We start from the raw sequence: 22500 nt of genomic DNA on the forward strand, positions 1-22500 counted from the left end.
ACTCCATACTTTTAGAAGTACAGGATACTCAGGTATGTTGGTTGGTTGGTTGTTTTTGTTTTACGGCATATCAACCCTTTTCAGGTTATCTGATGCCGAATCCAGCGATTTTGAAGAAACAATTTTTTTAATAGAATATATTTGTTTTTTCCAAGTCAGTTTCTATTTAACCCATAGTTGGGACCCTAACAGGTACTACCACTCTGGGTCAGAGTGGACCTAGGAGAAATGGCAATTAAAGGGTGGCTCCACACTCCCCAGAGCCCACAAGCTAGGGCCTCACCATCGAATATAGTTTAAGGTCATATCCAGGACCATGGGGCAGGGGCACTAGGAGTAGCTATTAGTAGTGGTGATAGTAGTAGTAATAGTAGTAGCAGTAGTGGTGGTGGTGGTAGTAGTCGTAATAGTAGCAGTGGTAGTGGTGGTGGTGGTGGTAGTAGTCGTAATAGTAGCAGTGGTAGTGGTGATAGCAGCAGTAGTAGTAGTAGTAGTAGTGGTAATGTAACAATTGGGGGCCCTACAATTAACTAGTAAGTAGGTTTGCACATTTAAGCTTAAGGTATTTACAAATAAAATAGTTTTGAAAAATTGTAAACATCTTCTATAATGCACCTGTCTGTTTAAATGTATGTATGTATGTATGTATGCCTAAAATTTTCGACAGAGGCGGCAGATTTGCACGAGATCAGTATTGTTTTGAAGGTCGACCCTTCGGACGACAAATATCGAAAAATTGGCTAAAAACATTAATCCTTTTACCCTCAACTGGGCACTTTTTTACAAGGAGTGGTCGCTTTTTTTTTCGCTGATATTTTCGAAAGTTATCTTCGATTGACTAGCCTTAATTTAAACCTACGTCACTTCCGGTTTAGCGATGGATGCAACGGCAAAGACGTCACGTTTTTTTATTTTTATTTATTTTTTTTTTTGCATTTTTTTCTCCTTCGCGGTACAGGTTCGAGCCTGCCTGCCTACCTACTACCACTTTTTTTTTTTGCTCAACCCACACCTCCAAACACCCGGGCAACGCTGGGCATCCAGGCTAGTTTGATAACAATGGAATTTGCAAACAATAACAACCTGACTGAATTGAACGAAAATAATACTAAGTTGAACCAAACACAAAAGTTGGCCTCATTTGAAAATGTACGGGATGACTGTGTTTGGTTTTTATTTGTTTCTGTTTTTGGTTGTCTCCAACTTCTTTCCTCTCTCCTCCTTTTGAAACGAACGACGCGTGGGAATTAACCTGACTCTTAAACAAATAACAAATACTGCTCATGCTCTGAGGCTTACTCGCGTGCAAATATGGGCCTCGCTGTCAGTTCAGTTGCGCATGTGCAATGACATTTCTGCCTCGTCATGCATTGTCTTCAGTAACGCAATTTGAGTTTCAGGGACAAACAAATAATACAACCGCTGAGAGACAACGCGCGTACCTTTACAAACAGACTTTTTTCTTTCTCCAATTTTACAACATTGCAAGAAAGAAGAAGAGAAAAAAAAGAAAAACAACATACTGAGGATGGAAATATATTTAAATTATAAATTTCAACCAAGTAAAATATTTGTTTATTTTCCTAACATTTTTTTTGGTTTGCCTTTCAAGCACACTTGATGCATATTTTATTTTATTCAAATACTGCTCATGCTCTACGGCTTACTCGCATGCAAATATGGGCCTCACTTTCAGTTCGGTCGTGCACGTGCAATGCCATTTCTGCATTGGTCGGCATGACAGGGTCACTGTGAAAAAGATAGGCTCTCTCTACCGTGCTAGAAAACTACTGACACCTGAAAGTATCCTGTACCTCTATAAGGCCACCATTCGCCCATGTATGGAGTATTGTTGTCACATTTGGGCTGGTGCATCTACTGCTAGTCTCTCGCTCCTAGACAAGGTTCAAAAGAGAGTCGCCAATCTGATAGGTCCTGAACTGTCATCTAAACTTCAGCCCCTGTCCCATCGACGAAATGTTGCATCCCTCTGCCTGTTCTACAAGTATTTTAATGGTGAATGCTCTGATGAACTGCAGACACTTGTGCCCCCACGACGTAGACACCCTTGACAAACCCGACAGGCAGCTAAATACCACCCCCACACAGTAGAGATCCTTAGATGTAAAAGATCTTTCTACTCCAGTAGTTTCTTCACCAGAACCAACCGCTAGACTCTGGAATTCCATTCCAGGTCCCTGCTTCCCCAACTGTACTGACATGCAGAAGTTCAAGTGTAATGTGAACCCACATCTTGCTGGCCAAATCCCAACATAGTGCCCCAGTAGTTGCTGCCCCTGATAGTAGCCGCTACACCAAAGTGGCAATGTGCCTTGTTTGGGGCCCTGTCGATGGGGCATTAGAATATGCCGACTGCCCCCTGCAGAGGGTAAAAGTCCCTCAATGGGGGTCCTGGATATGACCTTAAACTATATCCAGTGGTGAGGCCCCAGCTTGTGGGCTTTGGGGAGTGTGGAGCCACCCTTTAATTACCATTGCTCCCAGGTCCACTCTGACCCAGAGTGGTAGTACCTGTTAGGGTCCCAACTATGAGTTAAATGGAAACCGACGTGAAAACAACAAATATATTCTATTAAAAAAATTTTCTTAAATCTTTGGATTCGGCATTAAATAACCCGAAAAGGGTTGATATGCCATAAAACAAAAACAACCAACCAACCAAGCCTTGTTTGGGGTGAAAATGTAATAAACAAAAATATTTTTTAAATGACGTTGTCTTCAATGACGCAATTTGAGTTTCAATTCAAGGACAAACAAATATTTTATGATATTAGGTTAACGGCTGATCTAGTTAGGAGTTTTGTTTTAGTTACTATTGTATTTGCTCGCAGTTAGCATTGTTTTTTGTACGTCCATGAACCCAAGAGGATATTTATGGCCTAAGATGTAGAAATTAGCAACGAGAACTTGCTGTTGTGACTTGACCAAACATGCATATGCTGAAAGGAATTAAAAGCTACATTTACAATAACAAAGGCTGCTGCAAAGAAGGTGGGCTCCCTTTATCGAGCTAGAAGACTACTCACACTCTACACACACAGGCAATATGAACTGGAACAAATACATAGAGTACATTGCAAAGACTGCTGCAAAGAGTATCCTGTACCTTTACAAGGCCACCATTCATCCATGCATGGAGTATTGTTGCCACATCTGGGCTGGTGCATCTACCACTAGTCTCTTCCTCTCAGATAAAGTCCAAAAAAGAGTTGTCAATCTAATCAGTCCCACATTATCAACTAAGCTCCAGCCCCTGTCCCATCGCTGCAATGTTGCATCTCTGTGCCTGTTTTACAAATATTTTAATGGAATGTGTTCTGATGAACTCGTTTCACTTGTACCCCTCGACGTACATATCCACGACAAACCCGCTTAGCAATAAGATCTCACCCCTTCACTGTTGATATCCCTAAATGCCAGAAAGCTTTCTATTCTAATAGTTTCTTCCCTTGAACAGCTAGACTTTGGAATTCCCTTCCTGTTACCTGACTCCCTGGCTGTACTGATATGCAGAAGTTTGAATGTAACATAAACAAATATCTTGTTAATCTTTCCTAGACATGGCCCCCAAATAGTAGCCCCTTATGTCCAAGTGGTGATATGCTTTGTAAGGGGTGAACATGAGTCAAAAAAAAAAGAAAAGAAATTGTTTTATTGTTAACTGCGTGATGTGTCGAAAGGTATTCAGTCCAGGCTCAAGTGTGTGTGAGTTCAGGTGAAAGCACACTGCAATATAATATATGATACTGCATGTACATTTAAATAACTGCTTTCTTAGAACTGCATGCCTGTGGAACTCTGTTCCGTCTGCCTGCTTCCCACCTGACTACAACTTGGATGTCTTTAAGTCCAATGTGTACAAATTCCTAATGAACCGCCCTCTTAAGTAAACACTTCATTAAATCTCCACACTAACGTACTGTACTTGCAATAACCCTTATCCCTGAGTGGCTTCCGGGCCTTGATAAGTGGTGACCACTGTGTAAAAAAAAAAAAAAAGCTACCTTTTCAGAACTACATTTCTAGTATTTTATTTTTAGATTTCTTCCTTTGAAGATTGTAATGCTGGGTATGGGGCAGCCAAATCAGCTGCCAACATTGCCCCGCTTTTTATTGAACCCAACCGAGAACTCTTTTTAGTATCCTCGCTGTTCCCTTAAGTGCAATTGTCTGGATCTCTTTTGCACTTAAGCCACCAGGAATATTAGTTAGATAGGACTTCAGGTTCTTCTTCATAAGCCCTGTAGCACCTATGATAGCTGGTATGATTGATATCTCCCTAAGATTCCAGTTTCTTTTCATATCATACATGAGACCTTTGTATTTAATCTGTTTCTCTCTTTCAGATCTGTTCAGACTTCCATTATTAGGAACACTCACTTCAATCAAGGTTGCAACTCTCTCTGACTTATTCCATATAACTATGTCAGGTTTAACAGCAGAATTTTCAAGGTAGGTAGCTGTAGGGATTACATGGTCGTAATGTATGGTATATGAGTCATTTCCAACTGTCTTTCAGGTTGATATTCCCAGGACTTGCTGCTACACTGGATGTTTAATTTTTTAGATCATAATAGTCAGTTAAATGGGTAAAGTTAAGATGATTGGATATCCATAATCATTATAATTAGTTTTGCTTGGTTGGGAATCCAATGGCCCCTTTGATGACTCCATGTTCAAAACAGCTAAATAAAATGTCGTTCCAATTCACAGAGTAAAGAAGAAACGACGATGTTGTGATGGTTCTGCATTTTTTTGATGAGGATTAATACTTTGGATTTTTTGGATTCTTCGAACTATTGTTTTCATCTTTTGTGTTATTTTCACAACCTTTTGGTCGAAGTAACCTGTGGACCATTTTCATTTGTATCCTGCTAAACTCGGGAATCTTTGTTGAAATCTCGGGACTCTGTATGGAATTTTTTTTTTTTTACTTACTTTCACCCCAAACAAGGCATATTGCCACTTGCACGTTAAGAAGCTACTAATTGGGACCATGCCTAGAGAAAGATTAAGATGCTGGTTTACGTTGTATTTGAACTTCTGCATATCAGTACAGTTTGGAAAACAGGTAGCAGGAAGGGAATTCCAAAGTCTAGCTGTTTTAGAGAAGAAGCTATTAGAGAAGAAAACTTTCTGGCATTTAGGAACTTTAACAGTGAAGGGGTGTGATTTTGTTGCTGAGCAGGTTTGTCGAGGATGCGTACATCGAGGGGGGTACACATGCAATGAATTCATCAGAGCAAATTCCATTAAAATACTTGTAAAACACAGGGCACAGAGATGCAAAATTGCAGCGATGGGACAGCTGTTGGAGCCTAGTTAACAACGTAGGATCTATTAGATTGGTGACCCTTTTTTTGGACCCTATTCAAGGGGGAGAGGGTAGTGGTGGATGTACCAGCCCAGATGTGGCAACAATACTCCATGTATGGGCGAATGGTGGGCTTGTAGAAGTACAGGATACTCTCAGGTGTGAGTAGTTTTCTAGCACGGTAGAGGAAGCCCACCTTCCTTGCAGCAGCCTTCGCAATGTCCTCAATATATTTTTTCCAGTTCATATTTCCTGTAAATGTTAAGCCAAGGATATGTACATCGAGGGGCCACAAGTGCAATGAGTTCATCAGAGCACATTCCATTAAAATACTTGTAAAACACAGGGCACAGGGATGCAACATTGCGGCGATGGGACAGGTGTTGGAGCCTGATTAACAAAGTGGGACCTATTAGATTGGAGACCCTTCCGTATCGTAATGGACAATGTAAAAAGAAAATTCAGTTCTAAGATTGAATCGCCATTGCAGATGATACTAAGAATGTAATTACGGATTGCTTAAGATTTCTATAAGAATGTAATTACAGATTGCTTAAGACTTCTATAAGAATGTAATTACAGATTGCTTAAGACTTCTATAAGAATGTAATTACGGATTGCTTAAGACTTCTATAAGAATGTAATTACAGATTGCTAAAGATTTCTATAAGAATGTAATTACAGATTGCTTAAGACTTCTATAAGAATGTAATTACAGATTGCTTAAGACTTCTATAAGAATGTAATTACAGATTGCTTAAGACTTCTATAAGAATGTAATTACGGATTGCTTAAGACTTCTATAAGAATGTAATTACGGATTGCTTAAGATTTTTATAAGAATGTAATTACGGATTGCTTAAGACTTCTATAAGAATGTAATTACGGATTGCTTAAGACTTCTATAAGAATGTAATTACGGATTGCTTAAGATTTTTATAAGAATGTAATTACGGATTGCTTAAGACTTCTATAAGAATGTAATTACAGATTGCTTAAGACTTCTATAAGAATGTAATTACGGATTGCTTAAGACTTCTATAAGAATGTAATTACAGATTGCTTAAGACTTCTATAAGAATGTAATTACAGATTGCTTAAGACTTCTATAAGAATGTAATTACAGATTGCTTAAGGCTTCTATAAGAATGTAATTACAGATTGCTTAAGACTTCTATAAGAATGTAATTACAGATTGCTTAAGGCTTCTATAAGAATGTAATTACAGATTGCTTAAGGCTTCTATAAGAATGTAATTACAGATTGCTTAAGGCTTCTATAAGAATGTAATTACAGATTGCTTAAGGCTTCTATAAGAATGTAATTACAGATTGCTTAAGACTTCTATAAGAATGTAATTACAGATTGCTTAAGGCTTCTATAAGAATGTAATTACAGATTGCTTAAGGCTTCTATAAGAATGTAATTACAGATTGCTTAAGGCTTCTATAAGAATGTAATTACAGATTGCTTAAGACTTCTATAAGAATGTAATTACAGATTGCTTAAGGCTTCTATAAGAATGTAATTACAGATTGCTTAAGGCTTCTATAAGAATGTAATTACAGATTGCTTAAGGCTTCTATAAGAATGTAATTACAGATTGCTTAAGACTTCTATAAGAATGTAATTACAGATTGCTTAAGGCTTCTATAAGAATGTAATTACGGATTGCTTAAGACTTCTATAAGAATGTAATTACGGATTGCTTAAGACTTCTATAAGAATGTAATTACGGATTGCTTAAGACTTCTATAAGAATGTAATTACAGATTGCTTAAGACTTCTATAAGAATGTAATTACGGATTGCTTAAGACTTCTATAAGAATGTAATTACAGATTGCTTAAGACTTCTATCAGAATGTAATTACGGATTGCTTAAGACTTCTATAAGAATGTAATTACAGATTGCTTAAGACTTTTATAAGAATGTAATTACGGATTGCTTAAGATTTCTATAAGAATGTAATTACGGATTGCTTAAGACTTCTATAAGAATGTAATTACGGATTGCTTAAGACTTCTATAAGAATGTAATTACAGATTGCTTAAGACTTCTATAAGAATGTAATTACGGATTGCTTAAGACTTCTATAAGAATGTAATTACGGATTGCTTAAGACTTCTATAAGAATGTAATTACGGATTGCTTAAGATTTTTATAAGAATGTAATTACGGATTGCTTAAGACTTCTATAAGAATGTAATTACAAATTGCTTAAGACTTCTATAAGAATGTAATTACGGATTGCTTAAGACTTCTATAAGAATGTAATTTCAGATTGCTTAAGACTTCTATAAGAATGTAATTACGGATTGCTTAAGACTTCTATAAGAATGTAATTACAGATTGCTTAAGACTTCTATAAGAATTTAATTACGGATTGCTTAAGACTTCTATAAGAATGTAATTACAGATTGCTTAAGACTTCTATAAGAATGTAATTACGGATTGCTTAAGACTTCTATAAGAATGTAATTACAGATTGCTTAAGACTTCTATAAGAATTTAATTACGGATTGCTTAAGACTTCTATAAGAATGTAATTACAGATTGCTTATGACTTTTATAAGAATGTAATTACGGATTGCTTAAGGCTTCTATAAGAATGTAATTACGGATTGCTTATGACTTCTATAAGAATGTAATTACAGATTGCTTAAGACTTCTATAAGAATGTAATTACAGATTGCTTAAGGCTTCTATAAGAATGTAATTACGGATTGCTTAAGACTTCTATAAGAATGTAATTACGGATTGCTTAAGACTTCTATAAGAATGTAATTACGGATTGCTTAAGACTTCTATAAGAATGTAATTACAGATTGCTTAAGACTTCTATAAGAATGTAATTACGGATTGCTTAAGACTTCTATAAGAATGTAATTACAGATTGCTTAAGACTTCTATCAGAATGTAATTACGGATTGCTTAAGACTTCTATAAGAATGTAATTACAGATTGCTTAAGACTTTTATAAGAATGTAATTACGGATTGCTTAAGATTTCTATAAGAATGTAATTACGGATTGCTTAAGACTTCTATAAGAATGTAATTACGGATTGCTTAAGACTTCTATAAGAATGTAATTACAGATTGCTTAAGACTTCTATAAGAATGTAATTACGGATTGCTTAAGACTTCTATAAGAATGTAATTACGGATTGCTTAAGACTTCTATAAGAATGTAATTACGGATTGCTTAAGATTTTTATAAGAATGTAATTACGGATTGCTTAAGACTTCTATAAGAATGTAATTACAAATTGCTTAAGACTTCTATAAGAATGTAATTACGGATTGCTTAAGACTTCTATAAGAATGTAATTACAGATTGCTTAAGACTTCTATAAGAATGTAATTACGGATTGCTTAAGACTTCTATAAGAATGTAATTACAGATTGCTTAAGACTTCTATAAGAATTTAATTACGGATTGCTTAAGACTTCTATAAGAATGTAATTACAGATTGCTTAAGACTTCTATAAGAATGTAATTACGGATTGCTTAAGACTTCTATAAGAATGTAATTACAGATTGCTTAAGACTTCTATAAGAATTTAATTACGGATTGCTTAAGACTTCTATAAGAATGTAATTACAGATTGCTTATGACTTTTATAAGAATGTAATTACGGATTGCTTAAGGCTTCTATAAGAATGTAATTACGGATTGCTTATGACTTCTATAAGAATGTAATTACAGATTGCTTAAGACTTCTATAAGAATGTAATTACAGATTGCTTAAGATTTCTATAAGAATGTAATTACGGATTGCTTAAGACTTCTATAAGAATGTAATTACGGATTGCTTAAGGCTTCTATAAGAATGTAATTACAGATTGCTTAAGACTTCTATAAGAATGTAATTACGGATTGCTTAAGACTTCTATAAGAATGTAATTACGGATTGCTTAAGACTTCTATAAGAATGTAATTACGGATTGCTTAAGACTTTTATAAGAATGTAATTACGGATTGCTTAAGATTTCTATAAGAATATAATTACGGATTGCTTAAGACTTCTATAAGAATGTAATTACAGATTGCTTAAGACTTCTATAAGAATGTAATTACAGATTGCTTAAGACTTCTATAAGAATGTAATTACGGATTGCTTAAGACTTCTATAAGAATGTAATTACGGAATGCTTAAGACTTCTATAAGAATGTAATTACGGATTGCTTAAGACTTCTATAAGAATGTAATTACGGATTGCTTAAGATTTTTATAAGAATGTAATTACGGATTGCTTAAGACTTCTATAAGAATGTAATTACAAATTGCTTAAGACTTCTATAAGAATGTAATTACAGATTGCTTAAGACTTCTATAAGAATGTAATTACGGATTGCTTAAGACTTCTATAAGAATGTAATTACGGATTGCTTAAGACTTCTATAAGAATGTAATTACAGATTGCTTAAGACTTCTATAAGAATGTAATTACCGATTGCTTAAGACTTCTATAAGAATGTAATTACAAATTGCTTAAGACTTCTATAAGAATGTAATTACAGATTGCTTAAGACTTCTATAAGAATGTAATTACAGATTGCTTAAGACTTTTATAAGAATGTAATTACAGATTGCTTAAGACTTCTATAAGAATGTAATTACGGATTGCTTAAGACTTCTATAAGAATGTAATTACGGATTGCTTAAGACTTCTATAAGAATGTAATTACGGATTGCTTAAGACTTCTATAAGAATGTAATTACGGATTGCTCAAGACTTCTATAAGAATGTAATTACAGATTGCTTAAGACTTCTATAAGAATGTCATTATGGATTGCTTAAGACTTCTATAAGAATGTAATTACAGATTGCCTAAGACTTCTATAAGAATGTCATCATGGATTGCTTAAGACTTCTATAAGAATGTAATTACGGATTGCTTAAGACTTCTATAAGAATGTAATTACGGATTGCTTAAGACTTCTATAAGAATGTAATTACAGATTGCTTAAGACTTCTATAAGAATGTCATTATGGATTGCTTAAGACTTCTATAAGAATGTAATTACGGATTGCTTAAGACTTCTATAAGAATGTAATTACGGATTGCTTAAGACTTCTATAAGAATGTAATTACAGATTGCTTAAGACTTCTATAAGAATGTAATTACGGATTGCTTAAGACTTCTATAAGAATGTAATTACAGATTGCTTAAGACTTCTATAAGAATGTAATTACAGATTGCTTAAGACTTCTATAAGAATGTAATTACGGATTGCTTAAGACTTCTATAAGAATGTAATTACAGATTGCTTAAGACTTCTATAAGAATGTAATTACAGATTGCTTAAGACTTCTATAAGAATGTAATTACAGATTGCTTAAGACTTCTATAAGAATGTAATTACGGATTGCTTAAGACTTCTATAAGAATGTAATTACAGATTGCTTAAGATTCTATAAGAATGTAATTACGGATTGCTTAAGACTTCTATAAGAATGTAATTACAGATTGCTTAAGACTTCTATAAGAATGTAATTACGGATTGCTTAAGACTTCTATAAGAATGTAATTACGGATTGCTTAAGACTTCTATAAGAATGTAATTACAGATTGCTTAAGACTTCTATAAGAATGTAATTACGGATTGCTTAAGACTTCTATAAGAATGTAATTACAGATTGCTTAAGACTTCTATAAGAATGTAATTACAGATTGCTTAAGACTTCTATAAGAATGTAATTACGGATTGCTTAAGACTTCTATAAGAATGTAATTACAGATTGCTTAAGACTTCTATAAGAATGTAATTACAGATTGCTTTAGACTTCTATAAGAATGTAATTACAGATTGCTTAAGACTTCTATAAGAATGTAATTACGGATTGCTTAAGACTTCTATAAGAATGTAATTACAGATTGCTTAAGATTCTATAAGAATGTAATTACGGATTGCTTAAGACTTCTATAAGAATGTAATTACAGATTGCTTAAGACTTCTATAAGAATGTAATTACGGATTGCTTAAGACTTCTATAAGAATGTAATTACGGATTGCTTAAGACTTCTATAAGAATGTAATTACGGATTGCTTAAGACTTTTATAAGAATGTAATTACGGATTGCTTAAGATTTCTATAAGAATATAATTACGGATTGCTTAAGACTTCTATAAGAATGTAATTACAGATTGCTTAAGACTTCTATAAGAATGTAATTACAGATTGCTTAAGACTTCTATAAGAATGTAATTACGGATTGCTTAAGACTTCTATAAGAATGTAATTACGGAATGCTTAAGACTTCTATAAGAATGTAATTACGGATTGCTTAAGACTTCTATAAGAATGTAATTACGGATTGCTTAAGATTTTTATAAGAATGTAATTACGGATTGCTTAAGACTTCTATAAGAATGTAATTACAAATTGCTTAAGACTTCTATAAGAATGTAATTACAGATTGCTTAAGACTTCTATAAGAATGTAATTACAGATTGCTTAAGACTTCTATAAGAATGTAATTACGGATTGCTTAAGACTTCTATAAGAATGTAATTACAGATTGCTTAAGACTTCTATAAGAATGTAATTACCGATTGCTTAAGACTTCTATAAGAATGTAATTACAAATTGCTTAAGACTTCTATAAGAATGTAATTACAGATTGCTTAAGACTTTTATAAGAATGTAATTACAGATTGCTTAAGACTTCTATAAGAATGTAATTACGGATTGCTTAAGACTTCTATAAGAATGTAATTACGGATTGCTTAAGACTTCTATAAGAATGTAATTACGGATTGCTTAAGACTTCTATAAGAATGTAATTACGGATTGCTTAAGACTTCTATAAGAATGTAATTACATATTGCTTAAGACTTCTATAAGAATGTCATTATGGATTGCTTAAGACTTCTATAAGAATGTAATTACGGATTGCTTAAGACTTCTATAAGAATGTAATTACAGATTGCTTAAGACTTCTATAAGAATGTAATTACGGATTGCTTAAGACTTCTATAAGAATGTAATTACAGATTGCTTAAGACTTCTATAATAATGTAATTACGGATTGCTTAAGACTTCTATAAGAATGTAATTACAGATTGCTTAAGACTTCTATAAGAATGTAATTACAGATTGCTTAAGACTTCTATAAGAATGTAATTACAGATTGCTTAAGACTTCTATAAGAATGTAATTACGGATTGCTTAAGACTTCTATAAGAATGTAATTACAGATTGCTTAAGACTTCTATAAGAATGTAATTACAGATTGCTTAAGACTTCTATAAGAATGTAATTACAGATTGCTTAAGACTTCTATAAGAATGTAATTACAGATTGCTTAAGACTTCTATAAGAATGTAATTACAGATTGCTTAAGACTTCTATAAGAATGTAATTACAGATTGCTTAAGACTTCTATAAGAATGTAATTACGGATTGCTTAAGACTTCTATAAGAATGTAATTACAGATTGCTTAAGACTTCTATAAGAATGTAATTACAGATTGCTTAAGACTTCTATAAGAATGTAATTACAGATTGCTTAAGACTTCTATAAGAATGTAATTACGGATTGCTTAAGACTTCTATAAGAATGTAATTACAGATTGCTTAAGACTTCTATAAGAATGTAATTACGGATTGCTTAAGACTTCTATAAGAATGTAATTACAGATTGCTTAAGACTTCTATAAGAATGTAATTACGGATTGCTTAAGACTTCTATAAGAATGTAATTACAGATTGCTTAAGACTTCTATAAGAATGTAATTACGGATTGCTTAAGACTTCTATAAGAATGTAATTACAGATTGCTTAAGACTTCTATAAGAATGTCATTATGGATTGCTTAAGACTTCTATAAGAATGTAATTACAGATTGCTTAAGACTTCTATAAGAATGTAATTACGGATTGCTTAAGACTTCTATAAGAATGTAATTACAGATTGCCTAAGACTTCTATAAGAATGTAATTACAGATTGCTTAAGACTTCTATAAGAATGTAATTACAGATTGCTTAAGACTTCTATAAGAATGTAATTACGGATTGCTTAAGACTTCTATAAGAATGTAATTACGGATTGCTTAAGACTTCTATAAGAATGTAATTACAGATTGCTTAAGATTTCTATAAGAATGTCATTATGGATTGCTTAAGACTTCTATAAGAATGTAATTACGGATTGCTTAAGACTTCTATAAGAATGTAATTACGGATTGCTTAAGACTTCTATAAGAATGTAATTACGGATTGCTTAAGACTTCTATAAGAATGTAATTACAGATTGCTTAAGACTTCTATAAGAATGTAATTACAGATTGCTTAAGACTTCTATAAGAATGTAATTACAGATTGCTTAAGACTTCTATAAGAATGTAATTACGGATTGCTTAAGACTTCTATAAGAATGTAATTACAGATTGCTTAAGATTCTATAAGAATGTAATTACGGATTGCTTAAGACTTCTATAAGAATGTAATTACAGATTGCTTAAGACTTCTATAAGAATGTAATTACGGATTGCTTAAGACTTCTATAAGAATGTAATTACGGATTGCTTAAGACTTCTATAAGAATGTAATTACGGATTGCTTAAGACTTTTATAAGAATGTAATTACGGATTGCTTAAGATTTCTATAAGAATATAATTACGGATTGCTTAAGACTTCTATAAGAATGTAATTACAGATTGCTTAAGACTTCTATAAGAATGTAATTACAGATTGCTTAAGACTTCTATAAGAATGTAATTACGGATTGCTTAAGACTTCTATAAGAATGTAATTACGGAATGCTTAAGACTTCTATAAGAATGTAATTACGGATTGCTTAAGACTTCTATAAGAATGTAATTACGGATTGCTTAAGATTTTTATAAGAATGTAATTACGGATTGCTTAAGACTTCTATAAGAATGTAATTACAAATTGCTTAAGACTTCTATAAGAATGTAATTACAGATTGCTTAAGACTTCTATAAGAATGTAATTACAGATTGCTTAAGACTTCTATAAGAATGTAATTACGGATTGCTTAAGACTTCTATAAGAATGTAATTACAGATTGCTTAAGACTTCTATAAGAATGTAATTACCGATTGCTTAAGACTTCTATAAGAATGTAATTACAAATTGCTTAAGACTTCTATAAGAATGTAATTACAGATTGCTTAAGACTTTTATAAGAATGTAATTACAGATTGCTTAAGACTTCTATAAGAATGTAATTACGGATTGCTTAAGACTTCTATAAGAATGTAATTACGGATTGCTTAAGACTTCTATAAGAATGTAATTACGGATTGCTTAAGACTTCTATAAGAATGTAATTACGGATTGCTTAAGACTTCTATAAGAATGTAATTACATATTGCTTAAGACTTCTATAAGAATGTCATTATGGATTGCTTAAGACTTCTATAAGAATGTAATTACAGATTGCCTAAGACTTCTATAAGAATGTCATCATGGATTGCTTAAGACTTCTATAAGAATGTAATTACGGATTGCTTAAGACTTCTATAAGAATGTAATTACGGATTGCTTAAGACTTCTATAAGAATGTAATTACAGATTGCTTAAGACTTCTATAAGAATGTCATTATGGATTGCTTAAGACTTCTATAAGAATGTAATTACGGATTGCTTAAGACTTCTATAAGAATGTAATTACGGATTGCTTAAGACTTCTATAAGAATGTAATTACAGATTGCTTAAGACTTCTATAATAATGTAATTACGGATTGCTTAAGACTTCTATAAGAATGTAATTACAGATTGCTTAAGACTTCTATAAGAATGTAATTACAGATTGCTTAAGACTTCTATAAGAATGTTATTACAGATTGCTTAAGACTTCTATAAGAATGTAATTACGGATTGCTTAAGACTTCTATAAGAATGTAATTACAGATTGCTTAAGACTTCTATAAGAATGTAATTACAGATTGCTTAAGACTTCTATAAGAATGTAATTACGGATTGCTTAAGACTTCTATAAGAATGTAATTACAGATTGCTTAAGACTTCTATAAGAATGTAATTACAGATTGCTTAAGACTTCTATAAGAATGTAATTACAGATTGCTTAAGACTTCTATAAGAATGTAATTACGGATTGCTTAAGACTTCTATAAGAATGTAATTACAGATTGCTTAAGACTTCTATAAGAATGTAATTACAGATTGCTTAAGACTTCTATAAGAATGTAATTACAGATTGCTTAAGACTTCTATAAGAATGTAATTACAGATTGCTTAAGACTTCTATAAGAATGTAATTACGGATTGCTTAAGACTTCTATAAGAATGTAATTACAGATTGCTTAAGACTTCTATAAGAATGTAATTACAGATTGCTTAAGACTTCTATAAGAATGTAATTACAGATTGCTTAAGACTTCTATAAGAATGTAATTACGGATTGCTTAAGACTTCTATAAGAATGTAATTACAGATTGCTTAAGACTTCTATAAGAATGTAATTACGGATTGCTTAAGACTTCTATAAGAATGTAATTACAGATTGCTTAAGACTTCTATAAGAATGTAATTACGGATTGCTTAAGACTTCTATAAGAATGTAATTACAGATTGCTTAAGACTTCTATAAGAATGTAATTACGGATTGCTTAAGACTTCTATAAGAATGTAATTACAGATTGCTTAAGACTTCTATAAGAATGTCATTATGGATTGCTTAAGACTTCTATAAGAATGTAATTACAGATTGCTTAAGACTTCTATAAGAATGTAATTACGGATTGCTTAAGACTTCTATAAGAATGTAATTACAGATTGCCTAAGACTTCTATAAGAATGTAATTACAGATTGCTTAAGACTTCTATAAGAATGTAATTACAGATTGCTTAAGACTTCTATAAGAATGTAATTACGGATTGCTTAAGACTTCTATAAGAATGTAATTACGGATTGCTTAAGACTTCTATAAGAATGTAATTACAGATTGCTTAAGATTTCTATAAGAATGTCATTATGGATTGCTTAAGACTTCTATAAGAATGTAATTACGGATTGCTTAAGACTTCTATAAGAATGTAATTACGGATTGCTTAAGACTTCTATAAGAATGTAATTACGGATTGCTTAAGACTTCTATAAGAATGTAATTACAGATTGCTTAAGACTTCTATAAGAATGTAATTACGGATTGCTTAAGACTTCTATAAGAATGTAATTACAGATTGCTTAAGACTTCTATAAGAATGTAATTACGGATTGCTTAAGACTTCTATAAGAATGTAATTACAGATTGCTTAAGATTTCTATAAGAATGTCATTATGGATTGCTTAAGACTTCTATAAGAATGTAATTACGGATTGCTTAAGACTTCTATAAGAATGTAATTACGGATTGCTTAAGACTTCTATAAGAATGTAATTACGGATTGCTTAAGACTTCTATAAGAATGTAATTACAGATTGCTTAAGATTTCTATAAGAATGTCATTATGGATTGCTTAAGACTTCTATAAGAATGTAATTACGGATTGCTTAAGACTTCTATAAGAATGTAATTACGGATTGCTTAAGACTTCTATAAGAATGTAATTACAGATTGCTTAAGACTTCTATAAGAATGTAATTACGGATTGCTTAAGACTTCTATAAGAATGTAATTACGGATTGCTTAAGACTTCTATAAGAATGTAATTACGGATTGCTTAAGACTTCTATAAGAATGTAATTACAGATTGCTTAAGACTTCTATAAGAATGTAATTACGGATTGCTTAAGACTTCTATAAGAATGTAATTACAGATTGCTTAAGACTTCTATAAGAATGTAATTACGGATTGCTTAAGACTTCTATAAGAATGTAATTACAGATTGCTTAAGACTTCTATAAGAATGTAATTACGGATTGCTTAAGACTTCTATAAGAATGTAATTACAGATTGCTTAAGACTTCTATAAGAATGTAATTACGGATTGCTTAAGATTTTTATAAGAATGTAATTACGGATTGCTTAAGACTTCTATAAGAATGTAATTACAGATTGCTTAAGACTTCTATAAGAATGTAATTACGGATTGCTTAAGACTTCTATAAGAATGTAATTACAGATTGCTTAAGACTTCTATAAGAATGTAATTACGGATTGCTTAAGACTTCTATAAGAATGTAATTACGGATTGCTTAAGACTTCTATAAGAATGTAATTACAGATTGCTTAAGATTTCTATAAGAATGTCATTATGGATTGCTTAAGACTTCTATAAGAATGTAATTACGGATTGCTTAAGACTTCTATAAGAATGTAATTATGGATTGCTTAAGACTTCTATAAGAATGTAATTACAGATTGCTTAAGACTTCTATAAGAATGTAATTACGGATTGCTTAAGACTTCTATAAGAATGTAATTACGGATTGCTTAAGACTTCTATAAGAATGTAATTACGGATTGCTTAAGACTTCTATAAGAATGTAATTACAGATTGCTTAAGACTTCTATAAGAATGTAATTACGGATTGCTTAAGACTTCTATAAGAATGTAATTACAGATTGCTTAAGACTTCTATAAGAATGTAATTACGGATTGCTTAAGACTTCTATAAGAATGTAATTACAGATTGCTTAAGACTTCTATAAGAATGTAATTACGGATTGCTTAAGACTTCTATAAGAATGTAATTACAGATTGCTTAAGACTTCTATAAGAATGTAATTACAGATTGCCTAAGACTTCTATATTATCACTGAAATTCTCGTGGATCAAATAAGGGATTGTGTTTGAAATTTCGTAAAGATTACCAAGTTCGACGTAGAGATCTTTGAGTATGAAAAGATTGTCATATGAGGATATCTTTTACTCTTAAAATTTGAAAAAATTACAATTTCTGACACAAAAGAATATAATTAACCAAACATAATAATTAATAAAACTAATATATAATGAAAAATATTTGTTAATATAATTAAATATTATAATAAAAAAATGTGCAAATGCACTTACTTATCCGCTCTATTTTTTAAATTGTATTTCCAAGTTTAATTAAAGTTTTTTTTATATGTTCTTTTACTTCAATTGTAAAGTTAAAGTACAGAATAGGTACAAAACACACTTCCCTTCCCATGTTAAGAATGGCTTTTTAAATATTGACGTTATTATTTTAGCACGGATCAATAAGTGCATGAGTAGCAGTGTCAGAAATTTCGTGAAAATAGTGAATAATTCCACCCCATCTTTCCAAGCTTATAACTCCTCGAAAAATGTAATTCAAGCCCTAATTTTTTTTTTCAATTAAAGGAGTAAGGACCAAGGTTTTATTTAAAAAAAAAACAAAACAAAACAATGTGTTTTTTTTTTTTAAAAAGGTTTTAAACTTCGGACTTTACAGGTAAATTTCTAAAAAACTGATTTTTTTTTTTGTTTTAAATTTGAATATATTATTTATTGACCTTTTCTCTTCAATTTGTGATATATAAACCTATTAAACATAAATTAATTATTTACTTTTTAATAGACATTTCAAAATGAGAGGCGTAAATTATTCGACCCCCTATCTTTCTAAGCTTATAACTCCTCGAAAAATGTAATTCAAGCCCTAATTTTTTTTTCAATTAAAGGAGCAAGGACCAAGGTTTCATTAAAAAAAAAAAAAAAAGACAAAAAGAAAAAATGTGTTCTTATAAAATAAGGTTTTAAACTTCGGACTTTACAGGTAAATTTCTAAAAAACTGATTTTTTTTTTTGTTTTAAATTTGAATATATTATTTATTGACCTTTTCTCTTCAATTTGTGATATATAAACCTATTAAACATAAATTAATTATTTACTTTTTAATAGACATTTCAAAATGGGGGGGGGGGGCGTGAAAATGGGGGGGGGGCGTGAAAATGGGGGGGCGTGAATTTAAAAAAAACGTTTGTCTAAAATATTATATTCGGTTTATTGGAAAGAACATAAAATTTCACATTGACCCTGAAAATATCGTAAAAATAGAATCAATAGAAAAATTTTGATAGATTTTTAAAATTTAAAAATTTAAAAATATTGAGTTTAAAAATTGAAAAATATTGAGTTCGGAAAATTCATTACTGTTTTAAAAAAAAAATAAAAATATTTTTATTACTTTTAAAACAACTGTAATAGTTTATTTTGGAAGTATAATCCATAAAGAAAATAAATAACCCACTTTTAACAGAGAAATTACGAGATTTTTATATTGTATTCGCAGTTTCGTGTTAGGGGTGTCAAAAATTCCTACAAAAATTCTGATACTGCTAGTGCATGAGTACCAAAAAAATAATAATACTTGAAATATTATATAATAAAATGAAATATAAAATATAATACAAAAAAAAAATATTAATAATATATGAATTAAAATAATATATAAAATAACATAAATAATATTACTTTAATATTAGAAAATGAAAATATATTTTTAAGCGTTTCTAGAGACTTTTAAAATATAACTGAGAAAAGTATTTTTTTTTAGTTGGTTCCAGAAGGTTCCTGGAACATTCTTCAGCGATTACTAAAAATAGAAGTATATGCGTTTGTAAAACCAGTTATTGATTCGAATACCAAATGAAAGGGACGCAAACCTGAGGCGACTTTCTTGCTAAAATCAATCACCTCTGGCCACTAACAAGAAACTAAAATAAACCTTGGTCGTAAAAGAAGCATACTGAACGTCAAGCCAAATAAAACCACTCTTCAAATAAAACTATTCTTCAAATAAAACTATTCTTCAAATAAAACCATTCTTCAAATAAAACTAATCTTTAAATAAAACCACTCTTCAAATAAAACCACTCTTCAAATAAAACTACTCTTCAAATAAAATTACTCTTCAAATAAGCCACAACGGACAACGTTGGTAAATATAGATTTTCCTGAATTTGGATATTGAGCAAAGTAAATATACGTGTGAATGCTATTTAAATGTTTTTTTTTTTTTTTTAACTTATGATAATTGCTAGAACAAAAACTTTATTATCTCCCTTAGATCATTTTGTTTACTGTAAAATAGTTTTCGTTACTTTTACTTTTATTTTCAATAAATTTTCTTTTCTTTTTAACTCCATTCTGTTTTCTTTTCATTCTTTCTTTTATATATAATATATGTTGCAGTGACATGACGTGAACGTGTATATATACATATATATATATATATATATATATATATATATATATATATATATATATATATATATATATGAGAAAACAGTTAATAAAATATTTAAAAAAAAACACTTTGAAATGAGTTAAAAACATATTTAATCTGAAGAGGAAACACTAGATAAATGGATAGTCCTTAATCCGCGGAGTTTCGAAGAAATACTCTCCTTCTCATCAGAGGGTAGAAATTAGCAAAATGCGGGCTCGGATTTTGCATGCAGAAGTATTTGATGAAACAACAAGTAAGTCAAAGATCTTACTTGAAAACAAAATAAGTTAAGCAGAGGGAATATGGTGAAGGAAAAGGTGATTACACATGAATGGATAGTCTGGTGGAAGATAAATAATCCAGTGACGGTAAAATATAACCTCTCTCTCTCTCTCTCTCTCTCTCTCTCTCTCTCTCTCTCTCTCTCTCTCTCTCTCTCTCTCATATATATATATATATATATATATATATATATATATATATATAAAGAGGTTATATCGTCTGAAACGTTGTGCAAATAACTCTCAAGATGAGAAGAACAGTCAGTACTCGGTATAATCCAAATAATACAGACAAGTCTATTGTTTAACAAAATCTGTTTTTGGCAGAACTGGAAATTTGAATATTAAATCAAGTCTCTATCTCTACTCTATCGTTATTCTCATGGCAAGTGCTCGTCTGAGCCTCAATCTATGGTAACCCTTTTGCCAAACTCTCACAAAAAATATTCGTCTAGCTATAACAACTACCAACAATTTTCCACCACTCTCTATCTGTGCCTAAATCTAAATGCAGATCCCATGAACAAAGCTTCTTTCTTAGAACTGCCCGCCTGTGGAACTTTGTTTTGCAGGCTTGCTTTCTAGTTGACTACAACACGGTCGTAATTTTTTTATTTTTGTACCTTTTCTACACGTTAAAAAAACGACCCCGGTGTCTAACTCTGCCCTGTGGGGAGGCATTGTAAATAGGTACAACACGGTCGTCTTCAATTCCAACGTAAGCAAGTTCTTACCGAGTCGTCCGTTAAATAATCAAATTATACCTTTCCACCACTAATGAGTACTCTACCATTGTCCCGGCGACCACTATATGCTCATTAGAGCGTATAGTGGTCGCCGGGACATTGGTATAGTACTCATTACTGGTGGAAAGGTATAATTTGATTATTTAACGGACGACCTTTGTGCTCGAGTGGCCTTTGAGTCTTGATAATTGGTAATCCCATGTAAAAAAATAAAAATAAAATAAAAGGAAGAAAAAAATGTTACGAATAGATTTCTAAAAAAAATATAGGTGAAAGTGCATTGGGGGAGGAGTGGGGAACCACCCGAAGATTTACTTTTAAGAAGTTGATTTTTTTTATATTCAACTGTTTACAGGTGTATTCGAGTCTGATGCGAACAAATATCACAGTTTATTTTGTCGCTGACACGAATTATTTACACAAGTAACACATTTCACTAACCCGAACCCGTGGTTACTAGTATAAGTTATGTCTGGCCGCCATTTTTTCAAAAACTTTCATGTACGACGGTGAAGTGGGGTACGCATGCGGAGAAATTTGCAGTTATTGTAGCAGGCAAAATAGACACCCCAACCTCCCCATGTTAAGAACGGCTGTCGGAATAGACACACCCAACAACCTCACCCAGAACGGCAAATTTTACACAAAAAAAAAAGAAAAAAGAAAAATCGTTTACTTGTTTAGAAAAAAAATACCATCACACTTTTTCCTTGTTAAAAAAAAGAAAAGAAAAAAAGAAAAAAAAGGAAAAAAGAAAAGAAAAAGAAAAAAAAAAGAAAAAAAGAAAAAAAAAAGAAAAAAGAAAAAAAAAAGAAAAAAAAGAAAAAAGAAGAAAAAAGAAAAAAGAAGAAAAAAGAAAAAAAGAAGAAAAAAGAAGAAAAAAAAGAAGGAAAAAAAGAAAAAAGAAGAAAAGAAGAAAAAAGAAAAAAGAAGAAGAAAAAAGAAGGAAAAAAAGAAAAAAAGAAGAAAAAAAGAAAAAAAGAAGAAAAAAAGAAGAAAAAAGAAGAA

The 22500-nt window shown here is 31.2% G+C and overlaps 1 protein-coding gene across 2 annotated transcripts in view; it reads right to left on the minus strand.

Annotated features, from left to right (window-relative positions):
• Positions 1 to 22500, minus strand: part of LOC145269509 (spermidine synthase-like) — a 132685-nt gene that overhangs the window by 32115 nt on the left and 78070 nt on the right. The gene's annotated exons all lie outside the window — the stretch shown is intronic.

The sequence above is a fragment of the Euprymna scolopes genome, chromosome 45, assembly GCF_053919585.1.
Source record: "Euprymna scolopes isolate OS-2025 chromosome 45, ASM5391958v1, whole genome shotgun sequence".
In the NCBI taxonomy this organism is placed as follows: Eukaryota; Metazoa; Mollusca; class Cephalopoda; order Sepiida; family Sepiolidae; genus Euprymna; species Euprymna scolopes.